The sequence below is a fragment of the Megalobrama amblycephala genome, linkage group LG2 (assembly GCF_018812025.1).
Source record: "Megalobrama amblycephala isolate DHTTF-2021 linkage group LG2, ASM1881202v1, whole genome shotgun sequence".
NCBI lineage: Eukaryota > Metazoa > Chordata > Actinopteri > Cypriniformes > Xenocyprididae > Megalobrama > Megalobrama amblycephala.
The window spans coordinates 33,612,031-33,625,078 of record NC_063045.1 but is presented as its reverse complement, the minus strand read 5'-3'; the positions used below and the strand labels follow the sequence as shown (position 1 = coordinate 33,625,078).

The 13,048-nt window shown below is 36.7% G+C and overlaps 1 protein-coding gene across 2 annotated transcripts in view; it reads left to right on the top strand.

Annotated features, from left to right (window-relative positions):
* The window catches only part of sh2d4a (SH2 domain containing 4A), a 63,312-nt gene that overhangs the window by 34,199 nt on the left and 16,065 nt on the right, over nucleotides 1-13,048 (top strand). The gene's annotated exons all lie outside the window — the stretch shown is intronic.

Below are 13,048 nucleotides of genomic sequence, written 5' to 3'. Positions count from 1 at the left end.
ACTGGCGCTGATGGACCCTGGAGAGTGACTGCAACTGGACGCAGAGGAAGGAAGTCTTACCATGATGATGATCTCCAGTTTCCTGTAAAAGAGGCTAATCTTTTTGAGTTGGGTGCGAGGGCTCTGAAAAGCTCAGATGTCACAAATGAGAAGTCCCAGAGTCTTAAGGGCCAGGGTGGCACTGGTCCACCCAGATTTTAGTAGTTGGTCCATTATTACTACAGCAACTACATGTAATATGTGTAACAATGACACTGTAAAATAAAAGTGTTACTGAAAATTTTAACATGACGTATTAGACTATGATGAATAGAGTGATAGTGACAGCATACGGTATTTTTGTAGGTCAAAGCATACGTTCGCCTCACTCTGATTCCCTCGACAAAAATTCAGTAAGATTTTTCCTTTGACTTTTGACTTATTGCAGAAAATAAGCTCTGTGACCAAATAAAAAAGATTATAATTCTTGCATGTTTTGTTCATCATAATAATCTTCACAAATTAACACAACTTGAAGCCTAAATACAATCAGCAGCAGTAAAAAGCTAAACGTAGGCTATAAACAGACACCACAGTTGCATGACTTCAACGTCACCATCACTGAGCTTTCAACTCTTTCAGTAAATATATATATATATATATATATATATATATATATATATATATTGACTTCCTTTATATGGAGTAAACGCAAGCCTAGATTAAAAATGTCAGTACTCTATCTGCCAAGTTCTATGGGGGGATTGGAATTTCCGAATATTAAGATGTATCAGTTAAGTTCTCACCTGAGATACATTGCAGAGTGGGTTAGTAATGATTCTTCCTCAACTTGGTTAGATATTGAATCCTCATTTTCCCAATTTCCTTTAAGAGCTCTACTTTTTGTTAAGAGCTTTCAAAAAATAAAAGAGATATATGATAATCCAATTATAGTTAATGCTCTAAAAAGGAGATCAGTCTGGAGATCAGTCTGTAGGCTTGATCTAAATTGACTTCTTTCTTTATATTAAACAATCCTGATTTTACCCCAGGAATTTTGGATTGTGGTTTTAAACACTGGTGTAGTTTGGGACTTATTAGGTTTGGGGATATGTTTTCATACAATAGGTTAATGTCATTTGAATAGTTAACTCAGAAGTATCAGTTGTTTAAACAGGATTTTTTAAACAGGATTTCCTCCAATTGAGACATTATATTACAAACCCGATTCCAAAAAAGTTGGGACACTGTACAAATTGTAAATAAAACAGAATGCAATGATGTAGAAGTTTCAAATTTCAATATTTTATTCAGAATACAACATAGATGACATATCAAATGTTTAAACTGAGAAAATGTATCATTTTAAGGGGAAAATAAGTTGATTTTAAATTTAATGGCATCAACACATCTCAAAAAAGTTGGGACAAGGCCATGTTTACCACTGTGTGGCATCCCCTCTTCTTTTTATAACAGTCTGCAAACGTCTGTGGACTGAGGAGACAAGTTGCTCAAGTTTAGGAATAGGAATGTTGTCCCATTCTTGTCTAATACAGGCTTCTAGTTGCTCAACTGTCTTAGGTCTTCTTTGTCACATCTTCCTCTTTATGATGCGCCAAATGTTTTCTATGGGTGAAAGATCTGGACTGCAGGCTGGCCATTTCAGTACCCGGATCCTTCTTCTACGCAGCCATGATGTTGTAATTGATGCAATATGTGGTCTGGCATTGTCCTGTTGGAAAATGCAAGGTCTTCCCTGAAAGAGATGACGTCTGGATGGGAGCATATGTTGTTCTAGAACTTGGATATACCTTTCAGCATTGATGTTGCCTTTCCAGATGTGTAAGCTGCCCATGCCACACGCACTCATGCAACCCCATACCATCAGAGATGCAGGCTTCTGAACTGAGCGCTGATAACAACTTGGGTTGTCCTTGTCCTCTTTAGTCCGGATGACATGGCGTCCCAGTTTTCCAAAAAGAAATTCAAATTTTGATTCGTCTGACCACAGAACAGTTTTCCACTTTGCCACAGTCCATTTTAAATGAGCCTTGGCCCAGAGAAAACGCCTGCACTTCTGGATCATGTTTAGATAGGGCTTCTTTTTTGACCTATAGAGTTTTAGCCAGCAATGGCGAATGGCACGGTGGATTGTGTTCACCGACAATGTTTTCTGGAAGTATTCCTGAGCCCATGTTGTGATTTCCTTTACAGTAGCATACCTGTATGTGATGCAGTGCCGTCTAAGGGCCTGAAGATCACGGGCATCCAGTATGGTTTTCCGCCCTTGACCCTTACGCACAGAGATTGTTCCAGATTCTCTGAATCTTTGGACGATATTATGCACTGTAGATGATGATAACTTCAAACTCTTTGCAATTTTTCTCTGAGAAACTCCTTTCTGATATTGCTCCACTATTTTTCGCTGCAGCATTGGGGGAATTTGTGATCCTCTGCCCATCTTGACTTCTGAGAGACACTGCCACTCTGAGAGGCTCTTTTTATACCCAATCATGTTCCCAATTGACCTAATAAGTTGCAAATTGCTCCAACTGTTCCTTATATGTACATTTAACTTTTCCGGCCTCTTATTGCTACCTGTCCCAACTTTTTTGGAATGTGTAGCTCTCATGAAATCCAAAATGAGCCAATATTTGGCATGACATTTCAAAATGTCTCACTTTCAACAATTGATATGTTATCAATATTCTATTGTGAATAAAATATAAGTTTATGAGATTTGTAAATTATTGCATTCCTTTTTTATTCACAATTTGTACAGTGTCCCACCTTTTTTGGAATCGGGTTTGTACTAATAGCACAACACTTAGGAATTGTAAAATGTCTCCTATTGAGAGATTATTATTTTTATCATCTGGAAAAATGTTTCTGGGTAGGTTTTATGGTTCTATGTTCAATCTCTTCTGCTGATACATGGGGGAATTAAAACTAAATGTGAAGAAGACTTAGCTACTGATATTGATGATCAAACATGGGATGACATTTGATCTTATGCTAAGAAAATATCTGTTTGTACACACACAAGAGAAATACAATTTAAAATCATATATAGACTCCATATTTCCCATAATCGCAGGCATTTTTTAACCCCTCTCTATCGCCTATGTGTACTTTAACACATTGTCTGTGCGTCATGTAACAGACTGCAAAGGTATTGGTTTTAGTGCTAGGGGAAATGGAAAAAATCTTTAATACTCAGTTGGATTGTGACCCAGTCTCACTGGTGTTGGGTATACCTAATGGATGCATTGTTTCTTCTGCTAAGAAATTGTATTATATTCTATCCTTTGCTGCCAGAAAAAAAAATATTTTACTTAATTGGATCAGTAATAAATCTCCATCAGTAAAAGGTTGGCATAAGATTATTGAGTTGATTGGTTTTATAAAATGTGGACCCCATATCTGGACTATTTGGAACCTCATGTTCACCCCATTATATTACAAGGAATACTGTAATATAACTCTCTGGACATTGGACTTTTTTGTCCTTTTCTTTATCCTTTTGAAGTATGTTTTATTTCTAACCTGATATATTATGGTGTAGTCCTGTTTTATATATAAATCTGAGCTATTTGTGTTCTTTTTTCTTTTTGAGGGTTTTTTTTTTTTTTTTTTTGGGTGATGTCTTATTTTATTTGTATTATGACGAAAACTCAATAAACAATTATATATATATAATAGAATATTATAGAATATTTTGGAAGAGCGTGATTATATGCAGTATTGGAGGAATTTACTTTTAAAAGTAATGCGATACAATAGTGCGTTACTCCCTAAAAAATTAACTAATTGTGTAACTTTGTTACTTTTTATGGAAAGTAATGTGATGTCTTAGAATTGCGCTACTTTTACTTGCTTTTTTGTTTTTAATAAAAAGCTTTAATTTTGGCAAATGTAAAGGTCCTTTCACACCAAAAGTGAAATGAATAAGCTTCAGGCTGAAGGAAATGCAAATTCACGGCTGTACAGTAGAGGGCGCAGCTCAAACAAACCGATCAACTGTGCTGCCATTCTAAATTGTAGAAAAATAGGAAAAACAAAATAATGAAACGCAAACGGTTTATCTAAAGTCATTTTTGCTTAAAGTTATTTTTTCTTATTTAGGGGGCAGTCATGGCCTAATAATTAGAGAGTCAGACTAGTAACCCAAATCTAAAATCCACGTGGCGAGAGTTGTTAAACTCGTGGAGCTGAAACCGATCGTGTATATCATAACAATCGTATTTTTAACGTGTTCGTATTCAAATTACAATTCTGACCACATCGCGGGCAAAATACAAACAACACTCATGTGGTACTGAGCTGAGGGAAACATACACACGACACGGCTCACGTGTCCGAACGCAGAGCAGGCAAGAGATGAATGAACAGCACTTTTGTGACATTTGAATTCTCCGCTGTAATGCGATCTAATGCGAACATATTTTCCATTTGTGCTGGTGGACAACAGCAAAACAAACCGCCTGCACCAAAACTTCTGGTCGCGTTGCAGGGAAACGCATTTTTGTATTGTAGCACTGAGAAAACAAGCACCGAATCATGTCTAATAACAACAATATTAGGCAATAAGAGAGAAGCAAAAGAAGTGATACTTCCTCATGCATAATACTGCAATTAAAAAAAAAAGCAAAAATAACCATTTTCCACTTGTTAAACTTTATGAGTGCTATTAGAGTTTTCAGTGATATGCAACCTGTACATATCTGTTCACATCTAAAAAAAAATGTGTTCTGGGGTTTCATGACACTGGATGGATGGCTTTAAGTAAACCATGACTGGAAAAATTCTGCATGAATCACCAAAGAGAAGTCTGTTGTTTCATCAGAAGATCAAGTAATGATATTTTGATAGAAAAAATTACCAGGACAAGAAAAAAAAAATCATTCACAATAATAAATAACATGCATTTAGAAACTAGAAAGTGAATTTTCATTTCATGACAACTTTAAAAAGCTTAGATTTTATAGAAGAGAAGTCGAAATGCTTCCCACAGCGCATGTGCCTGTCAAAGTCACATCACAGTTATTGAGCTTGAACGGCAAGGAAATGACTACTGAACTCAAAGAGAACATTGACTGCAGCCTTAAAACATATTCAAAACAGCCAACTGTACAATCAGCCCTCTAAAATGGCCATTTGCAATATATGAAGGATAAATACAAACACAATAGAAATGCAAGGCGCTGAGTGCTGGACATCTTAAATCTTACAGTTAAACACACCTCTAAACCTACAGTACTGTACATCAATATTTAGTAATGGAATATGACTGAAAGGACAAAACTAATAGTCAACCAAAACAGACAAAAATTTGATTAAAGTAATCATACCTGCATCTATGTGACTATTTGCTTTGTTTTCCTCACAGTACTAATGATGATGTCTGTCAGATCATTTAAAAGTGTTCATGAGCTATGTGTTTCAGGCACTGCTCTGGGAGAATCAAGATAAATGCCTAGGACAAGTATTTGCTTTATATCTGCAATAGAAGGCAGCACACTGAAATTTAACCTGCGTTTAGAATGTCACCTGAAAATGCTGACAGTGTTGTCATGACCCTTCTTTCATGCAGTCCCCCTGTCAAATAGAATGGAGACAAGAGTGATAATGTGACCAAAATTAGCCTGAAATTGTGAACTGGGTTACATCAGAACCTTTCAGTTCAGAAAATGAGGACATTCTACTTTTGAAATTAACCTGCTGCTGATATGAGGCCAAAGATTATTTGAGAAACAGACTGTCTTAAAATAAAGAAATGGGTCAAACTGTGTTTGAGATGTGAAAAGAGCATCAGGACCCATTACTTGAACTAGTTCTATAAGATTTGCATAATGCACCTGCCATCTCACATACAGTATGCTCCATTCCAGATAGGACACTGCTGACTTTAGCAAATGCTCAGTTTCTCTGATGATACAATGAGCTTCTCAGTCTGAAAGTTCCTGTTCACAGAATGTCACAGTTCCAGTGCCAGTTTCATACTGTTTCCTGACAAAGTTGCTGACAAAATCTGCAGATGTCTTATTCTAGTTCTTTACATCACTATCAGTGAGTGGTGCTCATGTAAAAGTTTGGCATTATAATATTGCAGATATACTCTGAAAATAGAAGTGTCAAAAGTAGGGTTTTCACAGTGATACAACAGAAGAACCATTTTCGGTTCCCCAAAGAACCTTTCAGTGACCAATTCTTAACAGAACCATTTTTTATAGTTTGTAGAACATTTAATGATCAGAAGAACCATTTTCCTCTATAAAGAACCTTTTGTGCAGTGAATAGATTCCATGGATGTTACAGGTTCTTCATGGAAACATAGATGCCAATAAAAACCTTTATTTTTGAGAGTGTATGGATAGATTTAATTGTGTGGCACAATACGCTTGTCACCACCCCTTTGGTTATCTATTAAATACAGCTGTAGCAGTGACATCAATTTTGTGCTTTGCAAAGTCTGCTGCTTCAGTATTTGTAGATAATTTTTTCACATTTCTATGGTATACTGGAAAATAATGAGCATTTCATAAGGCTTTTATTGGCAAAAACTTTCAATATATACAAAGAGTCAATATTTACAATGCTGACCCTTCTTCTTCAAAACTTCTGTAATTTGCTCTGGCATGATGGATATCAGCTTCTGGGCCAAATCCTGACTGATGGCGATCCATTCTTGCCTTATTAGCGCTCAGAGTTTGTCTCAATTTGTTGACTTCTGCTTGTTCACTAACCTTTTGAGGATTGACCACAGGTTTATGGGTTTAAGATCCAGACCAGGAATTCAAAATTTCAATGTAATGATATCCGAGCCACTTAATTATCACTCTTGACTTATGACATGCTGCTCCATCATGCTGGAAAATACATGGATCATCACCAAATTGCTCCTGGGTCATTGGGAGAAGTTGCTTCTGCAGAAAGTTTTGATACAATTCTTTATTCATGACAGGGTTTTTTGGCAGAAGTGTGAGAGAACTCATTCCCTTGGATGAAAAGCAATCCCACACATGGATGGTCTCAGGATGCTTTGGACACTCATGGTAGTGTTCACCTTTTCTTCTTCAAACAATTGATTTTCCAGATGTCCCAAACAATCAGAAGGGGACTTCATCAGTCTTCATCACCTTCTGCTGTCCAGTCCTTACACTTCCTGCAGAAGTTCAGTCTGTCCTTGATGTTTTTTCTTGGAGAGAAGTGGCATCTTTGCCTCCCTTCTTGACACCAGGCCATTGTCCAAAAGTCTTGGCCTCACTGTGAGTACAGATGCATTACACCCACCTGCTGCCAATATTGAGCAGCTCTGCACTGGTAGTGACACGATTCTGTAGCGACTCCTCAGTCCTTGTGCTTGCTGGACTCTCTGGGATATCCTAAAGCCTTCTTCACTGCAGTAAAACCTCCCCTTGAAGTATTTTATTATCTAGTAAATGGTTCTTTCAGGTGTACCATTCTTTACAGCAATCTTCTTGCATGTGAGGTCATTTTGATGAAAAGTGATGATGGCTGCACTTATTTCTTTGGAGGTAACCATTGCACAAAAACAAAAATGACTGGAAGCAGTTTTTCCATCCTTTAATAGCAATCATTCTGCTTTTATTATCAGAAAGATGATGATTTCACCTGACTAGTACTGGTTCACACTTTCCCATATGCTCATGATATGACTAGTGAAATGATCTGGTCATCTAGTCATTTTGTGCCAGGGCCCAAAAACAAAAAAGAATGAATGATGTCCTTCATACAGTCAAGATTTCTACTTCCTGCAACAGCAAAGAACCCCCATAACAAGACTGGACCACCTCCTGTTTGACCATGGAGATGGTGTTCTTCTGCTCATAAGCTTTGCCTTTTTTGCACCAGACGTACCGCTGATCCATGGGTCCAAAAAGTTCCAGTTTGGTCACATCCCTCCATTAAACATTCTTCCTCAACTCCATAGGTATATCCAAATGAATTTAAGCATATTCAAGTCAGCCTTTTATGTTCTTCTTGGTAGAGAGAGGTATTCGGCAAAGCTGCAAAGCATATGAGCAGAAGAACACCATCTCCATGGTCAAATATGGAGGTGGTCCAGTCTTGTTATGGGGGTTCTTTGCTGTTGCAGGAAGTAGAAATCTTGACTATATGAAGGACATCATGAATTCTTTGAAGAAACAAGCCATTTTGGCAAAGATGGTGATGCCTTCAGTGCAGAGACTGAAGCTTGATGATCAATGGACTTTCGTACAGGACAGCCGTCCCAAAGTATACATCTAAATCTACTTAAGGTTGGTTCAGGGATCAGTCGTAAATGTACTTGAGTGGCCTGTACAGTCTTCAGATTGAAATCTCATTGAAAATATTTGGTGGAATTTGTAGAAAGCAGTAGTAACATGGAAACCATAGACTATCAGTTATCTGGAAACTTTTTCAAGCGAGGAATGGGCCAAGATTGCAGTAAAGAGGTGACAGAAGCTTCTAAGCACTTATAGGCAGCGTTTATTAGAGGTTATAAATAATAAAACATTCTGCACAAAATTTGACTTTTGAGGGTTAAACAATTTTGTACATATATATGTTTAGAGCCAGTTTTTCTTTTTTAAAGAAATTTACATTCTCGGAATCACTCAAATGTGTATTAATACATTTTGTATAATAGTTTATACTGATGCATTTAATGAATTGTTTTCATAAAATTTTGTTCTCAGCAGCAAAATGTCTTGCAGGTTAAGGGGGTTGAACAATTTTGATTGCAACTGTAAACAAAGTTGCCTGATGCTCAATGACAGCCCAACACTGGTCATTGGCTTGGTGTGTCAGGGCCTTAGACAAAGCTGCCATAGACACTCACAGTGCTTGCTGATCAACTGAGGGAATGTCTTTTGTAACTACACAACATTATTTTGACCTGTGAAGAATAAGACAACCTTTGTTCCAATTAACATGTTCTGATAAAGACAAAACACTATTTCAAACATTTTCTATTTGGACTCAGATACAAGCACTCATTCTTTAATGGTTTAAGGGACAGCTGAATCTGACATTGAGGTCTCTCAGATCACGAACAGAGGATCCATTCAGTCACTGAAACACTGCCTTCTCTTCTAGTCGCTCCCTGAGATCTAAAGCAGTTAGTTATGTCAACAGCTTTGACCTTCTTTCCCTTCTGGTTGAACTCAATAATGTGACCCAGTGCTCTATTGCGGGGTCGTTACATGGAGCAGTTACTGTGTGTAAACTTCTACTGGAGGAAACAAGATTATTGGGATATGGGTTAGGGTTATATCTTTAATCCTCAAGTAAGCACACCAAGGGTTACTATGGCTTGGGGTTGCATTGGATAACAATTTGTGTACTGTGACATGTCTATGGCTTAACTATAAAATGAGTGGACTTCGTAAATACTGTATTTGGGTGCTTTCACACTTGGTATGATTGCCTGGTCCAAACAGAGTTTGGTTGCACCCCCTGCCAACACTGAACTGTGTTTACATTATAATATTTGTGTCCAAAACACGGTCCATTTGCATCAAAGCAGCAGCTGTTTACCCCTTGTTGCTCGGTAACGACGACGCAGGAGAGGGTGACATAAGGCATAGCGATACTCACCTCACCTTTATATTTTAGTTTTTGTACCTTTGGTTTTGTTTTCAAAGACTCAACACATAACGGCACTTGCAACTATCGCAAGCGTACTGCAAATGTTCTAAAGAATGCGGGCGTATATTTCTGCTTAAGAAATGTGATATACATTCTCTCGGCTTGCAGTGCTTCAGTCGCGCTTGTCAGGACAATGAGTGACAGATTAGCATCAAAAGTGCTAGAGTGAAAGCACCCTTAAATGCATTGTTTCCAAACAGGTTTCCCAAAACACTTAGCACCACTTAAAGGTACAGTCACATTAGCTACATTTTGCAGGCAAAATTGTCTACTGTCAATAGTGTAGCAATGTATGAAGCACAGCTCACGCAGAAGTCACTTTCAAACCAAGCAGCTTTCTGTTTGTCAACATGGATTTTACACATGAACCTCTATTCTGCTCCACCCCCAGTCTTCTATTGGACAGACAAACAGGTAGTCCCCCCCAACTCACATCCATTGATGGCAGAAGTTGACATGCTGAGACATCACAGAATCACAGTGTTACACTCTTCAGGAAGTAAAACTATCAACATCTGAAAGCTGACTGGGATACATCTATAAAATTACACACAACAACAGCTTTAAATTTCATGAAAATGAGAGCCTTTCCAATAATTGCTTGCACTAGCAGTTTCCACCATTTGTTCTGCTCAAAACACTCAGTTATTATATATATAGACATCACTAGGACAGGTAACATCATGGGCCTGTCTATCTCAATGACTTTCCAATCTAGCTTTTAATATAAAGGGTTTACATGCAGCCATATAGGACAGCAGCCAAATATATTCTCAGTTATCTAGTTCCATAATTTACCAAATTACATTGGTGCATTAATAACGCCTAAGCACAATAAGCCCTATACCACTAGTGAAAAAAAATACACTTTTATAATGTACTTAAAGTGCTCTAATTTTGTGCACTAATTTTGTACTTAATATACTAAAAATTCTTCTTTAGTACTTCTTAAGATAATCTTAAGAACATCAAAGTGTACTCAAACTGTGCTATTTTGAGACACCATGAAATATGAACTAAAATGTGCTTTTAATATACTATCTCTGTATTAAAAAAAAGTACTTAGTTACCACTATGGGTTCAAGTGTACTATATTAAAATGTAATATATTAAGTACAAAATTAGTGCATGAAAATAGAACACTTTACATACATTATAGAAATGTACTTTTTTTTCACCTGGGTGTTCAGCTTTCAGAATGACTCTGTGCTGTCCAGTACTGTGAATTACCCCTGATCAAAGTTGTTAGTCTGTGATAACTTCCCCTCACTGTCCCTCCAGCCAAATGCATCTGCAGCACAAATCAGCAATCGGCTCATGCTGAAACACTGCACCTCCCAACACTGCTGACATCAAACAGGCCAAATATGTAAACCATCATGGATCACTACTAATTACACCCTTGATATATCCAACATCCAAGGCCACATGAAGCCCCAGCAAGATAAAATCACAGCGACATATAAACATGGATAAATTACAGAGATCCATTCCAGCATGAAGCAGGAAATGCCTTCTTCCTTAAACTTAAACTATTGCAAATGTTTTTAGAGTGTTTTTGAAAATAACTGAACAAATAGTGGTTGATGTAAAAATCAACAGTCATGCTGATAGTGTAGAACTGTGTTTAGGTTTTTGAGCAACAACTCAAATGCATTTTTTAAACTAAATTAATGACAATCCCAGACTTTGTACCTACACTTAATGAACCACAAGATAGTCCATAATAAACGAGCAGATCATAGCTTCAGATTCAAGGTGATAGATAACTTAGAAAAATGTTTTAATTAAGTGATTTATCACCACATGGAAATAGCCTAATTGTAAAAAGCAACAGCAACAACAGCATAAATAAAAGCAACAGCAAATGGTAATAATTTGCATAACTGATTTATGCTATGTGGCATTGGTGGAAACTTATCTACCATGCAGAAGGAAAAAAAAAAGAAGCTTTTTAAAGGTTTCTGGGTTTCTATGTAAAAGACCTATTCCAGTTTATTTTTGTTGTTGTTTTTTGCTCAAAATCTGTTTTAAGCAAAATTCACTTTTGATAGATTGCAACTATATAAGAACAGTCCGCTGACCCCGGGTCAGTGTGACAGAACTGACACTTGCTGTTTTGGACCAGCTGCATTGTAGCTATATTTAATTTGCAGATAATTGTAATTTTTTGCAAATACATTTAATTAAGAAAATACACACATATATATTAATAACTTATTGCTGAACCAATAAGTTATTTATGTCAGTATAGTTGAAGTGACAGCAGTGTCCTGCAAGATGACAAGCTGTAATTCATCAACTATTTTACGGCCCGGTTTCACGGTTCTTAGCCTAAGCCAGGATTAGGCCTTAGTTCAATTTTAAGTAACTTTTATAAATGTGTCTTAGAAAAAAATATTACTGGTGTGCATCTTGAGACAAAACAATTGCACTGACATATTTTAAGATATTTCAGTGCAAGTTGCTCTCAGTTGAAGCAGTTTAGTCTAGGACATGCATTTTAGTCTAGGACTAGCTTAAGCCTTGTCTGTGAAATCGGGGTTATATTTTATTAATATTATATATGCTGTTATTATGAACTCATTTTAATTTGAAGACTACATGAAATATTTGATTCTGAAAAAAAAAATCCTTTGTCACTCCGCAGGACTAATGAATTGCCAAAAAAAAAAAAAAGCTAAAAGATCCTTAAAAAAATGTTAAAACATTCAATAATAACCAGCTACGGGACCTAAGATATACACTAATACGTACAGACTACATATAACTGAAAAAATGGATGTTATTTGTCAACACACTGTGACACACCTATATACAGAATGATTATTTATTGTGCTTTCTTTTAAAAATAACCACTCATCACACTTGCAGTGGTTCTATACATAGTCTTGCCTAAGGCCCCGCAAACCCATGGCCTGGCCCTGGCAAGCAGATGTGTTTCTCAACAAATATGATGATATGAAGTTATTTTAAATGAATGATTCCATTTTGAAGATCAGATTTTATCCACATTTTAAAAAATTTTAATAACCTTCAGGAAACTGCTTTTTGAAGTAATGATCAGGAACACTGTCATTATCAAAAGTAATTAATATAAACCAAATAGACCTTCAAACGAAAACCACTTCCCATATCTTTAATATATCATTTTGAATCAATTTCTGATTGCTCATTTATGTAAATGACTTGAACAAGTTTAAAGGGATAGTTCACCCAAAAATGAAAATTCTGTCATCATTTACTCACCCTCAAGTTGTTCCAAATCTGTACAAATTTATTTGTTCTGCTGAACACAAAGGAAGATATTTTGAAGAAAGTTTGTAACCATGCAGCTTTGGGGCACCATTGACTTCCATAGTAGGAAAAAAAAAGTCAATGGCGCCCCAGAACTGTTCAGTTTCCCACATTCTTC